Raw genomic sequence first — 25317 nt, forward strand, 5'->3', positions numbered from 1 at the left:
AGGTGTCTCCTTCATAGCACTAACGATGCATGGTCTCCTGAGCTGCACGTTCCTGGTGTATTAGAATTATTCTGGGACATAATTAGGGTAATAGGTAAAGCATGCACTGGATTCTGTGTATATTGACAGAAGCGTTTGGTTAGATCCTTTTCTTCCATGGAAACACGTTTACTTCAATTATTTTTTTGTCTTTTTGATATGTGACCTTAAGTCGTGGAGAATTATCAGATGATGCCTCCATACACTCTCCCCTTGTGAGAGATTAAATATGGTATAATCATTAGTCATTTTCAACCTCTTCAAACATGCCATGTAAGAGCTGTCTGCCTCAATGTTTACATTGGCACCAGGCGTACCTCTATATCTCCATAACCTGGGCTGATGCAACATTTCGCATTCCCTCTGACAGTAGTTTCATAATCAGTCCCTGACATCAGCTCGTAGCTGGCAGGGCGGATTCTGTAGCACTCTGCGTATATTCACTCCACAGCTGAGTAGAAGATTCAGGAAGCTGGAGTATATCCCACCATATGCTGGGGTCAAGGGGGCTGTCACAGACGCAGGCAGTGGAGACGTGACGTGGGGTGTTGGGTTTCTTCCCCTTTAGTTAGGTAATTGTGAGGAATATTCTGTGGTCTTCTGCATATGCTATGACCCCTCTTATTATGAAAAAAAAATAAAAAAATCCAAAAAGGAACAATATAAAAATATTCCTGATTTGTTATGCCCCTACAACTAATGGAGTACATAGAATAGAGGGGGGCCCCATAGAAAAGATCAAAATGGGACTCTAGGAACCCAGGGTAGGCTCCCTAGGGTCCAATAGCAGGGCCGTGATCTGCCTTGCTGTCAACAGTTACACAACAGAAAGGTAAATGAAATGATATAGAAGACAATTGAGAGGTAGTCCAAGTAAAACAAAACTTGGACAGTCCCTGTCAATGTAATAAAATAGCAAAAGAAGCTATCTTTACCCTCCTGCCGCTTCGAGTGATATGCTCTGGTCCAACCTGCCGCTGACAGTGGTTACTATGCAGCCAATCACTGGCCTGAGCTGTCACATCTGAGGCCGGTGATTGGCTGCAGCATTAACCCGTGTGCACAGAACATCACTGCTGCAGCCAGGAAATCCATAAGCACAGGGAGGATCGGCGAGCAATATTGGAAGTAGCAGGGAGAAAGGGTAAAGTATCACTACTTTTGTTAATTTAGATCATATACAGGGGCTACCTATTTTTTTATTTATTTAACCTACTTTCTTTCAAATAACAATATCTTCCTCCATGCGGCTGAATAGTTACTCATTTCTCCATATTCTGTTGCCTCTTTTCGATGCCTGTGATATCATCTTGTATTTTTGACCACACGTGTAATAGATACAGTATCCGTGGTCACCAGTAGTGGCAGTTGGTGTATTTCCTATGCAAACTCCCAAGTGGCACATGACAGTACTGCCCAGGGGCGTAGCTAAACACTCATGGGCCCTGGTGCAAGAGTTCAGCTTGGGCCCCCTTCCCTCAGTGCTTTGTGGCTAGGGGCAGGGAAGCATATTGCCTTTATGCTGCCTGAGGAAAAAACTGAAACGGCACCCCCCATGCCAAATTCTTGACCTAACCCCTTCCATCCAGCCAGAGGTGTAACTTGACCAGCATGCACTTTATATAATACCAGTGTCTTCTTATGTGGCACAAGGGTCTTTGGGCCCAGAAGCGACTGCTACCTCTGCACCTCCTATAGTTACGCCCCTGGTACTGCCTCATTGTCATGACCAGCTCAAAGTCCAGCAGTGGATTAGTAGAGGACAGCAGGGATCTCCAGAATGACCCTGTTTAAAGATGATCCGTCTACTTTCCTGTTTGATTTAGCAACTACTTACATCCCCCTTGTAATAACATTTCTGGAGCATCTATTTTTATAACACTCCGCCAACTGGTAACACCCATCCGAACCATTATTGCAAACTCCTAGCAATTATAACTTCTAGAAGGAGTAATAAAAGAACAGATTCTCAGGATTCATGAATGAAGCGCTGAGCACAAGATCGCACAAGCCAGGAGATGATCATTATCTCCCAGCTTTGGCGCACTCTTTCTCAGACCTCTAAGCGTTATGAGGTTGTCTGCTGCTGGGCAGAACACTGGCTGCTGAATGATGAAGCAGCTCCCTGCTTCACCATTGCACTCAAGTGGGACATATCTACTCTGTCCCGGGACCGCCAAAATCCAGGTCCGCCATCTCCGGGATGGTTGGGAGGCATGCAAGGGAGATGCAAGTAGTTGCTAAAACAGACATGACCAGAGAGGTTGAAACTCGAAAAATTTGAATATCGTGAAAAGTTAATTTATTTCAGTAATGCAACTTAAAAGGTGAAACTAATACAGTATATGAGATAGAATTATTACATGCAAAGCGAGATATATCAAGCCTTTATTTGTTATAATTTGGATAATTATGGCTTACGCCTTATGAACCCCCAAACTCACAATTTTGAAGTACCCTTAGCTCAGGGGGTATGGATTAAATACCTGAATAGAGTCACTTTGAGCCTAGACTATTGAACCTTTTCACCAAATTCTAATTTTAAGCTGCATTAATGCAATTCCTTTTAATTTGCATTACTGAAATAAATGGACTTTTGCACGATATTTAAATGTTTTGAGTTTCACCTGTAGGTCCTCTTAATTAAGTAAAGCTCAAGGAAGAAATTAAGTAAGATCTGTGCTTTGTACTCTGGTTTTACCCTGGGTTCACACCTGAGCGTTCCTCAAACGCGCGTTTTACGCGCGTTTTTGTCGCGCGTTTTTATGCGCGTTTTTGTAATAGTAAACGCGCGTTTGACGCGCGTTTGTGTCATTGACTGCAGTGTCCTATGGCCACAAACGCGCGTCAAAACGCCCCAAAGAAGCTCAAGTACTTGTTTGAGCGTCGGGCATTTTACAGCGCGTTCGTACGCGCTGTAAAACGCCCAGGTGTGAACCCTTCCCATAGGGAAGCATTGGTTTTCATGTCTTAAGCGTTTTACAGCGCGTTTGAACGCGCTGTAAAACGCTCAGGTGTGAACCCAGGGTTAGTCTAAGTAAGATGAGACAAATTTAATAAGGGGTGCAGGTCATACCACTAGCAAAAAATTGGCCCACTTTTTGGGCAACGACTAAATGCTGCACATTTTTGAGTTTTCTGTTGTAAGAGCCATAAATTCTCCCTTGAGTCAAAAACTGGACGTTCTGTTTTTGGCTTAGGCTTCAAAGGCAGGGCCTATACAATGGTACAATGGTTTCAGTAGCAAGATCTATGCAACTTGCATGGAATCTGATTGGTTGCTATCAGAGTGGTACAAAAAATCTTTAGTGGGCCCTTCACCCACAATTTGCCATTTATAGAATTGATGTCTTCCCATGTAGAATAATATCTCTTGGGCCCCTTTGCACCACCTATAGCCCCTGGTTGCTGTGAAAAATGCCCCATGGTTCTACTGAACCAAACCTAGATTACTGTATGAGTCTATAGTGGTCTATGTTCTGCAAGTATAACTGGATCTTACAACCCTAATACATTGACAGAAAATGGACTTCTAAGCAAATCAGTTTGCATTCACAGCAAGTCCTGTACTTTTTATTGGCACAGGACTAGACAACCCCTTTTCCGTTTTCTGATTTCTCAGTGTCCTAACATTTTGTGGCGGTTCCTGCAGGATCTGGTTTCGTGCTATAAAAGAATAAATTATTTATGGCCAGTAATCTTCTACACAGACGCCTTATCTGAACTAATATTTTACCAAGATAAAGACCAGTGACCTCATTTTCTTCTATTTTCTCTCCTTCCTTCAAGGATGTACTCAAATAGAGTCCTATAGGTAACCCCTGGCACACATTGATAAGAAGACACCAGGTAAGGACTAGAAAAATCTGTTAATGCATACAGTTTGTAATGCTCATACGTAGTAAAGGAGATGTGTGACGTCTTGTGGAATATGGACTCATATAGTCATAACGGACCTTGGTCTTCCTATTCCTGGGACTGACGTGCCTTGGGTCCATCGGAGGAAATAAATCTAAGGGGTCACCCCTTTACTATACAGAACATGTGAAAGCTTCTAAGATACAGCTGGTGGCAGTTGAAGGATGGAACCGAGCATGTGCGACCACCTTAGCACGGTGGACACAAAAATAAAGAAAAGAACAAACAGCAGATGACACTGTACAGATTTTACTGAATAACTGAGTGGCTATACTACACCTTTAATTACTTGCAATTATGAATGTATTCAGATCGAGGTGCTGGTTTGAAAAATGTAGAATATTATTCAAGGGAAAACCCCTTTAAAGGGGTATTCCATTTATGTAACTTTTTGTCAACTCCTGTAGCGTTGGTGTGTATGTGGTGCACTTAAACTAGCTTGATAGATATCAGCCCTTGAAGTGACTCTGTTTTTAAATTACGCACCCCACGTCTTCCAGGTCTGCTCCTCCACACAGTGGAGAGGGCATCCTCTGTTAGGTGAGGTTTGCGAGAAACACAGAACAATACATACAGATAGAGATATGGAAAATAGTAAGTGATACATAGTAAAAAAACATACAGACACAATGTAACAATCTGCAGACAGACAGGCTCAGACACATTGACAGACACAGTAATACAGAAACAGACAAATACAGACAGCTATGTAAGAGGCAGAAACATACCAGAAAATGGTTTGAAACAGCAAGCCACAGATGAAGCAGATAGGGAAAGTGACACTGAGAAAGATCTACAGGGGCAAGTGGGAAAAGGAAACAGAAAAAGCTACAACAAACCGTAAGCTTAGTATAAATATCAGGATTATTCAGCAAACCAACTTCAGGTGCTGTATAGCACAGCTCCCCTACATGCCTTGTGGAATCAGCTGTCTGCTCCCTCTCTCAGCAGATGGGAAGTTCAGAGCAGAGAAGCCTGGACCAGAGCTGGTCCCAGGTGCAAGAGAATGCACTACACAGATCAGGGACTAGACAGAGAGCAGAGAAACTGAGCATGGTCAACCAGCAGCAGGAGAGAGCAGACAGGTCCTAAGGGATGCAGGAGGGAGACTACGAAGTAATAAGATATTATTAGAGAACAGTGCAAAAACATTTATTACAGTACATTACAGATTTGTAAAACCTACACAATGCTTTCAAAGAAGACCCAATTTAGGGAGCCGGAATACCCCTTTATGTTTCCATGAGGCATCAGGTGCAAGAAAACAAACCCTGCTAGATTTCTTAGGACGGTTGGCACAGTCGTAGCAACGGCCGTAGTTGCGGTTTGCAACACAACTCCATTCAGTAGCGTTACTTACAATTACAGTACTTGCAACATATGCACTACTACATTACGATCTTTGGTGATGCGATGTGTGTTGTGATCAAAGTTGCCATGTAGCCCAAGTCTAAGGTTTAATAGGTTAGTTAGGAATTGGTGCAGGAGGAGGCAGAGCCAGGAGAAAGGCAATTCAACCCTTGCAGCCAGTGGCGTACACACAATCCATGGGGCCCCGGTGTGAAACTGATCCATGGGGCCCCCTCCCCGTCGACGCCCCCCCCGTTGCGCGCATGTGCGTGTGTATGTACAGTACAGACCAAAAGTTTGGACACACCTTTTCATTCAAAGAGTTTTCTTTATTTTCATGACTATGAAAATTGTAGATTCACACTGAAGGCATCAAAACTATGAATTAACACATGTGGAATTATATACAACAGGACAATGACCCCAAACACACCTCCAGGCTGTGTAAGGGCTATTTGACCATGGAGGAGAGTGATGGGTTGCTGCGCCGGATGACCTGGCCTCCAGTCACCGGACCTGAACCCAATCGAGATGGTTTGGGGTGAGCTGGACCGCAGAGTGAAGGCAAAAGGGCCAACAAGTGCTAAGCATCTCTGGGAACTCCTTCAAGGCTCATCAAGAGAATGCCAAGAGTGTGCAAAGCAGTAATAAAAGCAAAAGGTGGCTACTTTGAAGAACCTAGAATATGACATATTTTCAGTTTTTCACACTATATATAATTCCACATGTGTTAATTCATAGTTTTGATGCCTTCAGTGTGAATCTACAATTTTCATAGTCATGAAAATAAAGAAAACTCTTTGAATGAGAAGGTGTGTCCAAACTTTTGGTCTGTACTGTATGTGTGTGTATATATATATATTATATACTGTATATCACTATATACAAGAGGATGATATACAGTATAACATCTTCTTGTATATAGTGATATAGTGGACCACGGTGATGATATAACGTGGGTATCTCTGGTATATTTTTATATGTACAGCTGGTATAAGTTATACATCTTAATATACCAGAAGATGTACAGGTCCTTCTAAAAAAATTAGCATATTGTGATAAAGTTCATTATTTTCTGTAATGTACTGATAAACATTAGACTTTCATATATTTTAGATTCATTACACACAACTGAAGTAGTTCAAGCCTTTTATTGTTTTAATATTGATGATTTTGGCATACAGCTCATGAAAACCCAAATTTCCTATCTAAAAAAAATAGCATATTTCATCCGACCAATAAAATAAAAGTGTTTTTAATACAAAAAAAGTCAACCTTCAAATAATTATGTTCAGTTATGCACTCCATACTTGGTCGGGAATCCTTTTGCAGAAATGACTGCTTCAATGCGGCGTGGCATGGAGGCAATCAGCCTGTGGCACTGCTGAGGTGTTATGGAGGCCCAGGATGCTTCGATAGCGGCCTTAAGCTCATCCAGAGTGTTGGGTCTTGCGTCTCTCAACTTTCTCTTCCCAATATCCCACAGATTCTGTATGGGGTTCAGGTCAGGAGAGTTGGCAGGCCAATTGAGCACAGTAATACCATGGTCAGTAAACCATTTACCAGTGGTTTTGGCACTGTGAGCAGGTGCCAGGTCGTGCTGAAAAATGAAATCTTCCTCTCCATAAAGCTTTTCAGCAGATGGAAGCATGAAGTGCTCCAAAATCTCCTGATAGCTAGCTGCATTGACCCTGCTTTTGATAAAACACAGTGGACCAACACCACCAGCAGCTGACATGGCACCCCAGACCATCACTGACTGTGGGTACTTGACACTGGACTTCAGGCATTTTGGCATTTCCCTCTTCCCAGTCTTCCTCCAGACTCTGGCACCTTGATTTCCGAATGACATGCAAAATTTGCTTTCATCCGAAAAAAGTACTTTGGACCACTGAGCAAGAGTCCAGTGCTGCTTCTCTGTAGCCCAGGTCAGGCGCTTCTGCCTCTGTTTCTGGTTCAAAAGTGGCTTGACCTGGGGAATGCGGCACCTGTAGCCCATTTCCTGCACACGCCTGTACACGGTGGCTCTGGATGTTTCTACTCCAGACTCAGTCCACTGCTTCCGCATGTCCCCCAAGGTCTGGAATCGGTCCTTCTCCACAATCTTCCTCAGGGTCCGGTCACCTCTTCTCGTTGTGCAGCGTTTTCTGCCACACTTTTTCCTTCCCACAGACTTCCCACTGAGGTGCCTTGATACAGCACTCTGGGAACAGCCTATTCGTTCAGAAATTTCTTTCTGTGTCTTACCCTCTTGCTTGAGGGTATCAATGATGGCCTTCTGGACAGCAGTCAGGTCGGCAGTCTTACCCATGATTGCGGTTTTGAGTAATGAACCAGGCTGGGAGTTTTTAAAAGCCTCAGGAATCTTTTGCAGGTGTTTAGAGTTAATTAGTTGATTCAGATGATTAGGTTAATAGCTCGTTTAGAGAACCTTTTCATGATATGCAAATTTTTAGAGATAGGAATTTTGGGTTTTCATGAGCTGTATGCCAAAATCATCAATATTAAAACAATAAAAGGCTTGAACTACTTCAGTTGGTGTGTAATGAATCTAAAATATATGAAAGTCTAATGTTTATCAGTACATTACAGAAAATAATGAACTTTATCACAATATGCTAATTTTTTTAGAAGGACCTGTATAAGTTATTCCAGGCCAGCTCACATAAAATAATATACAGAACATACCAAGGCCAGATAGTAACTATTACATGAGCTTGCTCTGGCTGAAAGCTGCTGAATCGACCCGCTGAAAGTCAGTGGCAACTGGCAAGGCTGAATGCTGGAGGCTGGCTGGGCTCAGTGTGGGCTCTGGTTGGCTGAATGACTGCTGCTCCTGGGACTGGCTCAGGCTGGCAGAAATGTCTGGCAAAGAGAGAGAGAACGAGGCGAGGTGGGGTGAGTGACTGTAGTATAGAGTCAGAGTACTGGGCAAGTGGGCAGTGGCAGACTAGCAGTGGCTCCCGCGCTCCTCTGTTCCCAACTTCCTGCCAGACCTGCAGCGCTGATAACTTTGTGACGTCACATAAGCACGCAGTGTGATCCGGACATGCTGCCAGGCCCTGCCCCCTGCCATTGGTACTTTAAGTTACCATGCCTGAGCCGGACCCGCCGTCCCATCATCCATAACAACAAAAAATTTTGACTTCTGTCCGTCCTGGCCTTGCGCCAGACCAGGAGTCTAATAACCGGACATCTGGTCACCCTAAGAGCTGCAGTGGCAAAGAGACTGAGGCCAGCAGCAGCCATTTCAGTCAGATTATAGCCAAAGCTGCAGAGTGGCTGTAATCTGACTAAAATGGCTGCTGCTGGCCTCAGTGAGTCTTTCTGCCACTACAGAGAGACCTCATATCAGACAACTCAGCCCCCATCAGACCTCAGATCAGCCCAAAGACCCCCCCATTAGACCTAAGATCAGCCCAAAGACCCCCAGTCAGCCCCCATCAGACCTCAGATCAGCCCAAAGACCCCCCACTCAGCCCCCATCAGACCTCAGATCAGCCCAAAGACCCCCAGTCAGCCCCATCAGACCTCAGATCAGCCCATAGACCCCCACTCAGCCCCCATCAGACCTCAGATCAGCCCAAAGACCCCCATGATGAGACCCCCACTCAGTCCCCATCAGACCTCAGATCAGCCCAAAGACCCCCATGATGAGACCCCCACTCAGCCCCCATTAGACCTCAGGTCAGCCCAAAGACCCCCATGATTAGACCCCCACTCAGCCCTCATCAGACCTCAGATCAGTCTGAACTCACCATAAATGTGACTGAGCAAGGAAGACCTTTTTTTCCCCTCTTCTTCCGGCTCTCCGCTTCTCTCCCTTTCTTCCGGCGCCTTCTCCCTACGTCTCGGCGTCCTTGTGCGCCTGCGCAGGGAAACATCATGTCCGGTGCGGCCGCCCAACAGGAAGTGACGAGGCACGCCACACCACCGCACGATTTAACACCGGCCGGAGAGGAGACTCAACGGCAATGCAACACTGGGTGGCGAGCCCCACATGGGCTGCCAGGGTTATACTGTTTACGGCGCCGCCGCGCCGCGCTACACAAACACAGGCACAGCACTACTAGTCTGCAGGGTGGGGCCAGGGGTCCACAGGCGGCTGGGCCCCCTTGAGTGCTGGGCCCGGTCGCAACTGCGACCCCTGTATGTACGCCCCTGCTTGCAGCCTTCATTAAAGGGTTTGTCCACTTTTGACATTCGCTTTTTGTTAGAGGTTCTCTTACATGATATCAGAATATCTGATTTCTAGGATCTTTAGAGATCTGTTGTAATATTTGTGGAAACATGGTAGCAAGTGTTCGGTTTCCCTGTAGCACTACTGTAGGTAAACTAAAGCATTACAGTTCGAACTGTACTCAATAGATTGTCTGTGTAATGCATGGACATGCCAGGTCCTCCAGAGTTAGAGACCTGCAGCGTCCCACATCAGTGTGTAAATGGGACACTTTAAACATCTGCCTATGTATTTGCATTGTATGGTATTTCCTATTATCAGGCTGGCAATATCATTACACCCAGTCTCCCCTAGGTGGTGCTGTCACCACATAATATATATAGCTTGGGCGGGTCTAGCTGAGAAAAGAACAGGAAGTTAGTAGTTAGTGAGAGGAGGAAAGGCAAGTGTATGATAGAGAGAAACAGGCATCGTCCACCATGTAGTCTGCTATTTCTACCCCTTGGTAATGGCCAGGCTAAATGGAGTACATCTAACATTTATCTACAGCAGCCAAGCACCAGACAGTGAGTCTATGTCTAAATAGGAAGCAAGCCTAGTGAGGGTTACAGCTGAATCTAGCTTATGGACCTCATTAGCACCATTGCCTAAGAGTAACTTTCTAAGTGCCAGGACACGTATGGATAATTAATGCACAGAATTGTCCTTATCCACTACACAAGCCTTCCGGGATATAGTGGAAAAACCTAAACCTTTCTAGTGGAGCATACTGCAAATAATGAGGCAAGAAGTGTTTGTCTGCCGCGAGGGGAACACCCTGATTGGATAGATCAAGATAAGTAGAAAACAGCATATTTAGTACCAGTGTGCTATAGTTTGGACTTAGAATAATTACAGAAGTCTTGGCTGTAAAGAGTCAATCCTAAAGAGAACTCCTCAACTGACAATTGCCTAAACCTGATAAAAGGAATACAATTGAACTTATTTCTAAGTGATCACTTATATTATACAAATGAACTGTGTCTGTTCTGACTACCTGAAGACAATTGATTTTAGTAAATGTTCAACTGTTTGATAACAACTGACTCCTCATCATTTCCACTACTAAACACCTTACGGTGCTGGCGTCACAAACCAGGGCCCCAGCCACCAAAGCACCTTAAACACCAATTACCATCAAGGGCACCTCAACCAACATCTGGCTGGTGTTCCCTGCAACAGAGAGTTACCCGGAGGATTTCGTGCTGTCTTCCCATCCACTGTACCAGGGAGGCATCTGCTAACCGTGAGTACAAGAACTATTACACCCATCGGTCCACCGTGAGCCTCACGTGTTTCCTCTGTGGTTTGGTATTGTTACAGACCCTCTTTGTAACAACTGTGTTCTCTGGCTAATAGATAAGGGTTTGGAATGGGATAATGGAGGCTCTATGCCAGACAACTCCTTTGGTTTGTGGGTGTATTGGTTATTTTAAGATATGAAACAGATTACAGATACCAGTGCAGTGAGGGAAAGATCATATTTGTGGATGGTGTGGGTTCTCTTGGTGGCATTTTGGAAAGTTCTTGAATTGGGGAAATTTAGGATCTCAAATATATGGCACCTGATTATAAGCCTCTAAACTGAGGTTGAGGAAATGTAGTTTCCAACGAGCTGGAATGGCTCGATACTGGACAGTGCTAGGATGACTTCTTTCTACTCCAGGAGTGGGCATCCTACAGCTGTTGTGAAACTACAATGCCCAGCATGTTACATTTATTTCTATGACAGTTCTGAAAACAGGAGAGCAAGTATGCATGCTGAGAGTTTTAGTTTCACAACAGCTGGAGTGCTGCAGGTTGTTGGCCACCCCTGAAGGCAGTCCAACATTAGTAAGCAAGGAAGTGGGGAATCTGTGTCTATCTATCTATTTATCTATATATCTATCCATCCATTATCTATGTGTTTATCTATCTATGACGTTGATTATTATAGATCTTAGCTGATTTACAACTGACTTCCAGCATAATCCGAACCTCTCACTCCCGGCTCCAAGATTTCTCCCAAGCTGCACCGGTTCCCTGGAATACCCTACCCCAAGAAATCAGGCTAAATCACAACATACACAGTTTTAGGTGCTCCCTAAAAACATATCTTTTTAGGGTGGCCTATCACCTCCCCTGATCTAACTCCTCTCCACATAGCCCATTTATCATTCCCTGAACCCGATCCTCCATCAAACTCCTCCACCGCTCACAGAAGCACTTCGTATATCAGCTGCTGACCGGCTCATGCAGCTTTATATCTGCTCCACTATTCTCCCAAGATGGCTGGACCGTCGTACAAAACTAACACTTCTACATTTTGTGTCACCCCTATCCCCTCTTGCGAGCAGGGTCCTCATTCCTCTTGTTGTAATTATTGACTTGTCTGTTGCGATGTTATTTATGACTGTTTGTACATGAACCCCTGGTTATTATTATTATTAGCTCTCACTATGTCTCTACTATGTCTGTGTTTATAACCTTTATGAAGTCACACGTCTTGGAATGAAATCTTCGCCCACAGTGTTTCTTGTCTAATAAAGACACTGTATCTGCACAGTCAAAACCAAATGGTAAATATCACAAGGAAACATGGATTGTTTTTGGAGCTGTATAAGGAATTTATAAACTGAGATACTATTAATGCATCTAAAAACAATCATGTTTTTTCCTTGCACAGAAATGCATTACCATGGCACCTGTTTTGGCACTCACCAATCTGACTAAAGATGTTGGATTGACAAATCAGAGTTTCTTTAAGGGGCATTCGCTAAATGAGAAGGGCTTCATAGCAAATTCAAAATGCCCAACCCAGATTACAGGACATCATTCTTAACCCATTAGGGACACAGCCTCTTTTTGCGCTTAGAGCAGATCTGTCCAATTAATATTCTGCCCTATGTAATTATATTTATATCTGTAGTCAATGGTCCATAGCCAAAACCTGAAAAAAAAGTTGTGCCTTTTAGCTGTTAGTGACCTTGAAAGAATACAGCAGCCTGATAACCCTCTGGCAGGGCGTAATAGGCTTCTAATCCAGGGCAGACCTGAATTCTGCGGCCATAACAACCAATCAAGGCCCTGCAATTGCATCATAGGGTTCCAGTGGGATGACAGAAGGTGCCCCTACTGCTATCTAACCGCTTAGATACTGGGTTGCTTTTGACTGTGTCATCTAAGGAGTTAAACAGCTGAGATCGGAGTTAGCTCCAACTACAGCTACAGCAGGCTCGTACTGCAAATGGTGCAGGCTTAAGTCCTGAACCTAAGCCATGCGAGTGCCTTAAAGGGGTTCTCGGAGAATAATTAACTATTAACTAAAGACAAAACAATCAATACAAAAGAGCGCTTACCGGAGCAAGGCTTAGCCCGCTATTCCACTCAATAGCTTCAATAAGGAAATATATAAAACACAACGGCCAGCTGCTATATAAAAATACAATAACTATTTAATAAACCATATACAATTATAAAAAACATTACCAACGAAACGCGACCAGCGAAGTAACATGAAGCTACCACGTAACATGAAGCTACAACTCACACGTATGGGTCGGTAAGAGCAGTCATCTGCATCTTTGGATACAAAGTGTTTTAAAACCACTACTGTTGTCACTTGGCGTAAAAGCGTAATTAATTGCTATATACAAAAACTGTCCTCTCACGGAACACTCTAGAGTTGATTAGATTTGTGATTATCCAATATACAAAGATCACACGGAGAAACTTACATCTAAAGGCATACGGGACATTTATTACCCTCACTATCAGTGCGTGAGCTCCGCACCAGTGAGGAATAAAGGGGCTGTGCTATATATATTTGCAACATTAATGAGTTGATTTTATGTTTTTTAGAATTGTATATGGTGTATTAAATAGTTATTGTATTTTTATATAGCAGCTGGCCGTTGTGGTTTATATATTAACTAAAGGCCCCTAGCCTGCATCGCCTACTCTTTCCTGTTCCTTCACCTTTTGGTTCCCACATTGATTTCTTCTGGCTGGGTATGGACATGGTCAATGACTGCCTTAAGCAGTGGTGTTGAGCTTGGGGACACATTCCTGCTGGAGCCAGTTATTGGCTGCAGCAGCACACAAGACCACAGGACCAGATTGGTGGACAGCAAGTAAGTATGAGTAGGCATTACAGGTTACTGGCCTTCAGTTAATTATTATTTCAGAAACCCCCTTAAATTTGTATTAAAGTGGTTTTCTAGGTGTTTAATATTGATGACCTATCCTATCAATATCTGATTGGTGGGAGTCTGACACCGGCACCCCCTTGACCAGCTGTTTGAAAAGACCACCTTGTAGCTTACCAAGCTTTACTCTAGCCAATGGATAGCAGCTGTGTTTGGTATTGCAGCTCAGCCTCATTCATTTGAAAAGGACTGAGCTTCTCCTAGGCTGTATGACCGATTATATGACCGATGATGTCACTTGCTTAGTAAGAGGCCATGGTGCTCACGGAGCACCATGGCCACTTCGTACAGCTGATTGGGGAGGAGTCAGACCCCCACTGATCAGATAGTGATGACCTATCCTGTGGATTGGTCATCAATATTAAACACCTAGACAACCCCCTTAATCCCTTCCCGACCTTTGACGTACTGCCCCTGCTGTATCCACCGGCATCGCTGTAAAAGCCAATGCTGGCAGATTAACCCCTTCTAAGCCGTGGTCCGCGCTGACTGCGACATAGAAGAGGTTTGTGTCGGGTGAGAGATAGCATCGAGATCCCCGCGCTGCTGTGGCGGGGACCCGATGCAACACAAGGCAGCCTGATGCCGTGCAGAGGTTGCCGAATGCCTTGCACGGCATTGGGAACTGCCTTCTACAGGAGCCGAGGAGATCCAGCCTCAGGCGGGGTCTCCTAGGCAACCTGTTAGTGTATGACTCAGTGTCATACACTAATACGCAATGCATTACAATACAGATGTATTGTAATGCATTGCAGAGGGGATCAGACCCCCAAAAGTGAATGTCATAAATAAAGTAAAAAAAAGTCAAAAAATAAGTGTTTTTAATAAAATTAATAAAGTAATAAAATTAATAAAGTAAAAAAGAACAAAAACGCCCCTTATTTTATAATAAAAAAACTGAAAAAAAACCAAAAACCCACACATATTAGGTATCGCCGCGTCCGTAATAACCGTCTCTATAAATATATCACATGATCCACCCTGTCCGATACACACCATTAAAATAAAATATAAAAACAGTGAAAAAAAATGGCATTTTTGTCACCTTACATCACAAAAAATGCAACACCAAGCGATCAAAAAGGCGTATGCCCCCCAAAATGATATCAATAAAACCGTCACCTCATCGTGCAAAAAATGAGCCGCTACCTAAGACAATTGCCCCCCCCAAAAAAAAACATGGAGACACTAAAACATAATTTTTTTAATTTCAAAACTGCTATTATTGTGCTAAAGTGAAATAGATAAAAAAATATATACATATTAGGTATTGCCACGTCCGTAACAACCATCTCTATAAAAAAAATTACATGACCTAACCACTCAGGTGAACACCGTAAAAAAAATAAAATGTGTAAAAAAAAAAACATTTTCGGCACATTACATCACAAACATTGCAACAGCAAGTGATCAAAAAGGCATATGCCCCCCAAAATAGTACAAATAAGACCGTCACCTCATCCCGCAAAAAATGAGACCCTACCTTAGAGAATCGGTCGAAAAATTAAAAAGTTATGGCTCTCAGACTATGGACACACTAAAATATGATTATAAAAATATTTTTTTTTTACTTATTTTTACCACTGTAATGAAGTACAATATGTGGCAAGAAATCAATCTCAGAATGGCCTGTATAAGTAAAAGCTTTTTAAAGTTATCACCACATAAACTGACACATGTCAGATTAGCAAAAAATGGCCTGGGCAGGAAGGTGAAAACAGGCGTGGGGTTGAAGGGGTTAAAACACCCCCATTTTTAGATGTTTGTCAACCTAATTTGTAAAAAAAGCGGCAGCACTACATATTAGTCAGTCAACGGTTGGCACAAGAGTAAGGATTTTTGGGGGGATCTGTGGCCAGCTGGTAAGTAGGGCTATGTAGGGCCGCACATCTCTATATAATAATTAGGTTCTGCCATCAGAATGTCTATATACAAATTTTATTTATGGGTTTATATTTATTTATGGTTTATTTTTTTATGTAACTATGTAGTTTTCTGGTGTAGGTAGATACAAGTACCCCAGACAGACCTCCTTTTCCCCTTCCCTATATTGCTGTAATAAATTGAGCGGCTCATGCATGAACTAGACCTGGTGTAATTATACAAGCATATTATTTATCCTTAGAAGGAAATACTACTTCTGTCTTGGCCTAGAGCATTGTGGATACGCGGCAAGGGTGAGTATGGTTTTAAAATTAAGGGCATGTCACCATAAATGTGCTGATGCACTCTATCACAGACATCATGCTCTGCAGAACCCATTTGCTGTACTTTCACACTGTTTTGAGCTAATTCCAGCATGTACAAAATCATGCTATGTAAAGCACTTGTTTTGCAATGACAATTTTGGAAACTTGAACCAGCGGCTTAAACTGATCCAAACATTCCCAGACGAGAGGCAGCTAGACAAGGACTTCCTTTTATTTCTGTGACATTAGACAGAGGTTAAAGTGTGAGGATGTACACCACAAGTGGTGACTTCATCAGGAGCCTCTATGAGGTGATCTCTTACGTAGGTCTTCTTATCATATTCCTCTACTGGTTTGTCATACATTCCTTTTAAAATATGGAGTGATGTCATCAGAGAGCAGGGTCTGTGTGCAGATGGTATGCAGGCCGTCCAATTGCACAACTCAGAATTTTTTTTAAATGGGGGACAATTTAATTTTGTAGCCTTTTCTTGAGTGCCATAATACCCGCATGAACAGTGACAGCCTACAAAAACATTGCTAACTGTAGGACTACAAAAGATAGTGACAACACACAATCAAAGTAACAGTGACCACTATGGATTCCCAAAATGAATGATAGCCAGTCAGTCAGTCACGGACCTTCAGAAATAGTGTCAGCCAAAGAATTTCAGTAAGAGGGACAACCATAGACCTCCTGTAAGAGTGCATCTATTCACCTCCAGTAACATTGCAGCCACAGACCTCCAGTAACAGTGCAGCCACAGACCTCTAGTAACAGTGCAGCCACAGACCTCCAGTAACAGTGCAGCCACATACCTCCAGTAACAGTACAGCCACAGACCTCCAGTAACAGTGCAGCCACAGACCTCCAGTAACAGTGCAGCCACAGACCTCCAGTAACAGTGCAGCCACATACCTCCAGTAACAGTGCAGCCACATACCTCCAGTAACAGTGCAGCCACAGACCTCTAGTAACAATGCAGACACAGACTTCCAGTAACAGTGCAGCCACAGACCTCCAGTAACAGTGCAGCCACATACCTCCAGTAACAGTGCAGCCACAGACCTCTAGTAACAATGCAGCCACAGACTTTCAGTAACAGTGCAGCCACAGACCTCCAGTAACAGTGCAGCCACATACCTCCAGTAACAGTGCAGCCACAGACCTCTAGTAACAATGCAGCCACAGACTTCCAGTAACAGTGCAGCCACAGACCTCCAGTAACAGTGCAGCCACATACCTCCAGTAACAGTGCAGCCACAGACCTCCAGTAACAGTGCAGCCACAGACCTCCAGTAACATTGATAGCCACAGACCTCCAGTAACAGTGCAGCCACAGACCTCTAGTAACAGGGCAGCCACAAACCTCCAGTAACAGTGCAGCCACAGACCTCCAGTAACAGTGCAGCCACAGACTTCCAGTAACAGTGCAGCCACATACCTCCAGTAACAGTGCAGACACAGACCTCCAGTAACAGTGCAGCCACAGACCTCCAGTAACATTGATAGCTACAGACTTCCAGTAACAGTGCAGCCATAGACCTCCAGTAACAGTGCAGCCACAGACCTCCAGTAACAGTGCAGCCACAGACCTCCAGTAACAGTGCAGCCACAGACCTCCAGTAACATTGATAGCCACAGACTTCCAGTAACAGTGCAGCCACAGACCTCATGTAATATTGATAGCCACTGACCTCCAGTAACAGTGCAGCCACAGACCTCCAGTAACAGTGCAGCCACAGACCTCCAGTAACATTGATAGCCACAGACCTCCAGTAACAGTGCAGCCACAGACCTCCAGTAACATTGATAGCCACAGACCTCCAGTAACAGTGCAGCCACAGACCTCCAGTATCATTTATAGCCACAGACTTCCAGTAACAGGGCAGCCACAGACCTCTAGTAACAGTGCAGCCACAGACCTCCAGTAACAGTGCAGCCACATACCTCCAGTAACAGTGCAGCCACAGACCTCCAGTAACAGTGCAGCCACAGACCTCCAGTAACATTGATAGCCACAGACTTCCAGTAACAGTGCAGCCACAGACCTTCTGTAACAGTGCAGCCACATACCTCCAGTAACAGTGCAGCCACAGACCTCCAGTAACATTGATAGCCACAGACTTCCAGTAACAGTGCAGTCACAGACCTCCTGTAATATTGATAGCCACAGACCTCCAGTAACAGTGCAGCCACAGACCTCCAGTAACATTGATAGCCACAGACCTCCAGTAACAGTGCAGCCACAGACCTCCAGTAACATTGATAGCCACAGACCTCCAGTAACAGTGCAGCCACATACCTCCAGTAACAGTGCAGCCACAGACCTCCAGTAACATTTATAGCCACAGACTTCCAGTAACAGGGCAGCCACAGACCTCTAGTAACAGTGCAGCCACAGACCTCTAGTAACAGTGCAGCCACAGACCTCCAGTAACAGTGCAGCCACAGACCTCCAGTAACAGTGCAGCCACAGACCTCCAGTAACAGTGCAGCCACAGACCTCCAGTAACAGTGCAGCCACAGACCTCCAGTAACATTGATAGCCATAGACCTCCAGTAACAGTGCAGCCACAGACCTCCAGTAACATTGATAGCCATAGACCTCCAGTAATAGTGCAGCCACAGACCTCCAGTAACATTGATAGCCACAGACCTCCAGTAACAGTGCAGCCACAGACCTCTAGTAACATTTATAGCCACAGACTTCCAGTAACAGGGCAGCCACAGACCTCTAGTAACAGGGCAGCCACAGACCTCTAGTAACAGTGCGGCAACAGACCTTCAGTAATAGAACAGCCACAGACCTCCAGTAACAGTGCATCCACAGACCTCCAGTAATAGTACAGCCATAGACCTCCAGTAAGGGTCCATTCACACGTCCGCAAAATGGATCCGCATCCTTTCCGCAATTTTGCGGAACGGGTGCAGACCCATTCATTTTCAATGGGGCCGGAATGTGCTGTCCGCATCCACATTTGCGGATCCGCACTTCCGCATCCGTGCTTCCGTTTCCGCAAAAAAATAGAACATGTCCTATTCTTGTCCGCAATTGCGGACAAGAACAGGCATATTCTATTAGTGCTGGCAATGTGCGGTCCGCAAAATGCGGAACACACATTGCCGCTTTCCGTGTTTTGCGGATCCGTGGCTCCGTGTATCCGCAAAACACATTGCGGACGTGTGAATGGAGCCTTACAGTGCGGCAACAGACGTTCAGTAACATTGACATCCACAAACTTCCAATAAAGCGACAGCCACAGATCTCCAGTAACAGTGACAGATAGGGTCAGACTGGGGTTCCTTTGGCCCACTAGAGAAAATAAATTTCAGGGTCCAAAATACATATCAACAATAAAATCTAAAGGATTGTGATTCAAAGAAATAGACCCTAGTGCCAAGTTATTGACTCCAAAGGTAGCTCCAAATGTTCCTTTTTTCCTGGACCTTTGGGGCCCACTATGATAACAGAGCCTAGGACAACCAGAGGATCCTTTGGCACACTGGTGGCCTTAGGCTCTCATAAAATAGTGGTGACATAGACCTCCATTAACAGTGACAGCTACAGACCTCCAGTAACAGTGAGATACATAGACTTCCAGTAACAGTGACAACCATATCATAGACCTCCAGTAACAGTGACAACCACATTATAGACCTCCAGTAACAGTGACAACCACATTATAGACCTCCAGTAACAGTGACAACCATATCATAGACCTCCAGTAACAGTGACAACCACATTATAGACCTCTAGTGACAGTGACATCCACAGACCTTTAGTGACCGTTACATCCACAGACCCCCCCAAAAAGCCCATGACAACATCGTAATGTGTGGACCAAACATTGTATTCAATAGCTATGAAACTGCAAGGAAAATGAAATGTCCAGTTTATTTATTAGTTTTAGAGATGAGCGAATTTCATATTTTGAAATTCGTTCACACTTCGTTTAGTGGTAAAAGGTGAATTGTGTTATGGATTCCGCTACCACGGACCATAACGCAATTCTATGACAGAATGCATAGCGGAATGCCTTTAGAGGATTCCCCTGCATAACGGAAACGGGACGGATCCGTTTCAATCTGATTGGCTGGCAGGAGGCTGCTGGCTACAGCAAGTTTGGATGTGACCTAAGGGAATGCAGTTTTGGCCTCAGAGAACTGGCAGAGGAGCCATCTTGAGAAGATCCTCATAATGTAGGATTCAAAACAGCCGTAACTATGGGGGAAACTCAAGGAAAACAGTGGTAAATAAAGAAACTAAAGATTGCTTTATGCATAATGTGACAGTTATCCTTTAACAAAACTTATTGGCAAAGCATCAATAGTATAACTTCAAGCTCTTGGCCCCTATTGCAAAATCTGAAAACAGGTCCCCCACCTATCATGTGCTATTTATTATATTGTGGCCTTCTTATGTAGCAGATGGCTCATGGGCTGCCTTAGGCACCAGCCCCCAGCTGTGAATACTTCCTTTGTGCACCTTAGAGCTACACCTTTGTGTACCATGATGGGCTCTCTGAATTTAAGGACTGCAGGAAAATCTTTATATCCCCCCAACATCTCCACCGGGGAAAGAGTCAGGAGACCCATACATATTATACATTATATCCTCTTTGAGAGACAGTTTGGTAGCTCCAATGCTGGAGGCTGCAGGGGACCACTGATCAGTTGGGTGTCGTGTGTCGCCAATTGGATATTAAAGGGGTTGTCCAAGTTATATTTATCGATGACCTATCCTCAGGATAGGTCATCAATATCAGATTGGCAGGGGTCCGACAAACGGCACCCCCGCCGATCAACTGTTTGAAGAGAAGGCGCGTGCCATGCCAGCGCTGCCTCCTCTTTACTATTTACCTGCTCGCCGTTGCATCTGCAGTGGTGAGCAGGTGTAATTACACCCAAGCCGTCCCATTCGCTGTAAGTTAAATATAACTTGGACAACCCCTTTAATGACCTATCCTAAAGAATACATCATCAATATCAGAAGACTAGAAAACTACTTTAAGAAAATTTTAGCCAGATCCAATGGAAATGGAAATGTTTTTTCAGGCTATCAATAGTGATGACCTATCCTCAGGATTAGAAAATCAATATCAGATCACCAGGGGTCCAACTCCCAGTACCCCAACCAGTCAGCTGGAGCTACCACTGAGAATCACGGCTCCGTTGAAAGTGTAGTGACCATGGAAAGTACTGCATCTCAGTACACATTCACTTCAATGGGAGCTGAAATGCAATAACCCGGCACAGCCACTACACTGGATTCTATCTCCATTCTCAGCGGTATTTCCAGGCCTGGTACCAGCAGCGAACAGCTGATTGGTGGGGGTGCTAGGTGTTGGACTCCCACCGATCTGAGGATAGGTCCTCAAGATCGTTAGCCTGGAAAACTGCTTTAAAGTGTATGAGGGGAGCCTAATTATTGACATTCTTTTGTTCCCCGTGTAGGGAAGCAATTTATTCCCAGCAACAACCCAAGCATGCATGTGTATAGGGGAGTCATGGGAGGTATCTCATTGCTGAACAGATTGGCATAAAAAGACTGGTTTAAAGATAATTGATTTGCTCATTAGTAGTTTGTGGAACAATTAAATCTCTGCTTCATTTTAAGAACAGGACATGTATAATAGCCAATTACTCACTGGGTGGTTGTTCTGTTAATTACTATTTGCTGATCTTAACCAGTCTGTGCCCATTCAATTACAATAATCTAGGCTTAGATCACTATAAACCAATGGATTGTGCAACAATAATCAGCCGATTGACTAGTCACAGTCTTAAAGTTGTCCAATTTTTATAACCCCCCATCTGCCAGACACACACTTCTGAAGGGAATTATACACATCTGCTCCTCAATGCTTGGTTGAAGCTCTGTGGGTCTCTGGCTGTCTTTTTCTCTGCACTTCTGGTCTCCGCATGGACAGTCACTTTCTCTGCTGCAGCCAATGACTGGCCTCAGCAGTGACATGCCCCTAGTTGGCACCTATAGCTGGACTTATATTTACCTGCTCCCCACTGCTTGGTCACAGCTCTGTCGGTCCCTGGCTGTCTTCTTCTCTGCACTTCTGGTCCCCGCACGGACAGAGTCGCTTTGCCGCTACAGCCAATGACTGGCCTCAGTAGTGACATGTCACCAAATGGCAGGTCACTACTGGGTCAAGTGTCACTTGGGGACATGTCACTGCTGAGACCAGTGGCACAAATTACATCATTTATGCAGAAATGTTACATGTGGGTACTTCAGTGAAGACAGCCTGGGACTCACAGAGCCGGAAGTGAGTGCCAGGGAGAATGTAAGTATAGTTCCCTTCACGGGAATTTAAAAAAATTGTGGACAACCCCTTTATGCTCTTTTACATGGCTCAAGGAACGGGCAAACAAACATTTTTAAAATGCTCCCATTGTGCATATGGGCTATCATGTGGCCAGAGGTGTACAGTCAAGCTCCTGGATCCCAATGCAAAACCTGTACCAAGTCCAGAGGGTTATTTGGACCCCCTCAATCACTAGAATTTGGGTGTGACCACTACCTCTGTACCATCTATAGCAGTGTTTCCCAACCAGTGTGCCTCCAGCTGTTGCAAAACTACAACTCCCAGCATGCCTGGACAGCCAGTTTTGCAACAGCTGGAGGCACACTGGTTGGGAAACACTGATCTATAGCTACAGCCCTGCATGTAACCATTTATACCTCAAAATAGCAGTGATCTTCTCTAATATGCTGTACAGTAGTCCAAATAGACTCGGAGGTGTGTATGTGGGAGTAATATAAGCAAGACAAGCTGGAGAATGTAGTAAAGAGCAAGTGTACAGCCTAAACAGGTAAGTAATTTGCGACCAGTAGCTATGGATTCAAAGTGTATACTTCTGACCCACACTTATTGTAACTCAATGCACCAGAGCTTCATGGATCCACCACATCCACATAAACAGCATAATCCAATTATTTTGATTATACACCTTCTGGGCAGTGGCGTACATAGAGAAGTAAGGGCCCCATAGCAAGGATCAAACTGGGCCCCCTACACAGGACAGAAGGGTTTCCGACTAAACCCCTTTCAATGACCCATGGGCAATTTTTCCACTGCCTCATTTGTTAAAAAGTGTTTCTTTAGAGAGTACAGTCCCGACCAAGTTTTCACCCCCAGTAGAAGAGGAGATAATCCCAACTGGGCCCCCCTTGGCCTGGGCCCCATAGCAGTTGCATAGTCTGCCGCTATGGTAGTCATGCCCCTGCTTCTGGGCTATGTAGACAAATTCACAGGACCACTCACCTCTCTGTAGTCCACATAAGGAATCTCTTTATTCCATAATACTCTACTCCCTCATGCGTGATGTAACATCCTCTCCCTCCTCGTTAATACAATGAAAAATGGCACCAAAGATATTGATGAAAAGAAACATTGCTTTTTATAAAAGGATCACAGGTAAGGGCCTGACATGTGGATCCTGGTATTACCAGGAATGAGTTGCTTATTCACAGTAAATGGGTGTGTTGGAAACACCTGAATCGTCTGTTCCCATCTCACCTGCTGGGACCAGGGACCCCTTCTTCTCAGCAACAGTGCTGGTCCCAAAGAACCAACTGGAAATATTATGCTTTGATGAGGTGTTTAATTGATAATTATATTTTAAAAAAACTTTAAAGACTTGCTAATTGTGACCATCTCAAAACAGTGTTGATGCTCTATGGCAGTGTTCCTCACCTCCAGTTCTCAGGGCCCACCTGCCAGCCATGATTTTAGAATATCCCACATAATGAATACCTGTGGTAAGTCCAGATACATGGAAACTAAATTTATCACCTACTCAATACAATGAAAACATGAAAGGCAGGTGGGAATGGAGTTAAGAAACTGAAGGAGTCCACCAATCAACTTTTTTTTAGAAAATCCATGGTGTCCAAGTTTAGAGGTTCCCACAGGGGACATGTCACTTCTGACATTGACATTTGGATTGATTTTCCAGGTTTTCTACTGTTCATAGGCTTTAGTACAACATTTACTAAATACTTTTTTATGTTGTATCTTCCTTTGTGACTTTTAGCCTTGAATTATCATCATCAGACGTTATTGTTTGTGTTTCTTGCTGTGGGTTGTGACACCATAATCTGCTCTAGACACAATTTAATCCAGTGCAGAAAGCAGGGAAGACCTGCGTTATGTCAAGACAATGTTAGACAACTTGTGTGTTACAAAAAGGATGGGGATCCGCCATACTTACTGATCAGACTTGACTTGGAGATACTCCTAAGGAGTAGTTTTTGTTCAGTAGATTGCTGATCCACAGAGACATCAGTGCAAGAGTCAGAGACAAGCAGAGATGAGGGTAGGCAAAGTTCCTGCAATCCAGAATCAGACCGATGGTCAGGGCTGGCAGCTCAGAATCAGTACAAGGAACAAGCAGAGGTCAGGTCAGGCAATGAAGGGTCATCCAAAAGACAGGCAGAGTTCGGTACATGGCAAGGCAGAAATAACAGTGGCACTAGACAACTAGAACTGAATGCTCAGGCACCTTCCCACAGGGCAAGGTGCCTAAAATATCTGAAGGTGGCCAGCCATTGGCTGGGGAAGACTAAGCTGTGCACGCTCTGGCCCTTTAAGAGCTGAAAGGAGTGTGTGCACACCTGATGGGCAGCACAGGAGATGCAGGTCTCAGCAATATGGGGTCTTGATTTTTACAGCACACTGGCAGCACTGATTGAATAGTGTCAGAATGTGCAGGGACACACACCAAACTGGTGACACCCATCTGGACCTTCTTTGCAAATTGCTATTATTTCATTTATAACTTCTATCAGGAGTGATAAAGGAATAGCACATGATAGTCATAAGAATAGATGCCCCAGAATTATTATTACAAGCGGGGTGCAAGAAGTTAACACACATCAGTAGAGCTTACAGGTCCTTTTTATAGATGTTGTCCACTGGGCCTTCCCTACTTGTTAAAAGCATCCCTTGGCCATAAACTGATCACAAAGTGTTCCACTGCTGAGAATCCCAGTAATCAGCTGTAATCTGTGGGGAAAGTGTTCAGTTTCTCTGCAGTTCCCCTACAAGGGAAATGAAAGCAATTGTTCACCTCCAAGGTGCTTTTCCAGCAGACCCCCTACTAGGCTGGACCCCTAGGTGCTCCCCACCGCTACACTACAGCTCCTTCGCTGCTCTGCTCCCTTCTCCGCTGTCCCTGTGTCTCCCCCATCTGGTTTGACATGGGTCACTTGGCCTCTGCAGCCAATGACTGGCCACAGTGGTGACATGTTCCCATGCATCACGTGACCTATTGGTATGACACAAAGTGGACGTGTCACCGCTGTGGCCAGTCATTGGCTGCAGCAGTCACTTAACTCATGTCGAACCAGATGTTGACATGGGGAGAACAGAAGTGGCGATGGCAGCAGGGGAG

Source organism: Bufo gargarizans, chromosome 2 (assembly GCF_014858855.1).
Source record: "Bufo gargarizans isolate SCDJY-AF-19 chromosome 2, ASM1485885v1, whole genome shotgun sequence".
Lineage (NCBI taxonomy): Eukaryota > Metazoa > Chordata > Amphibia > Anura > Bufonidae > Bufo > Bufo gargarizans.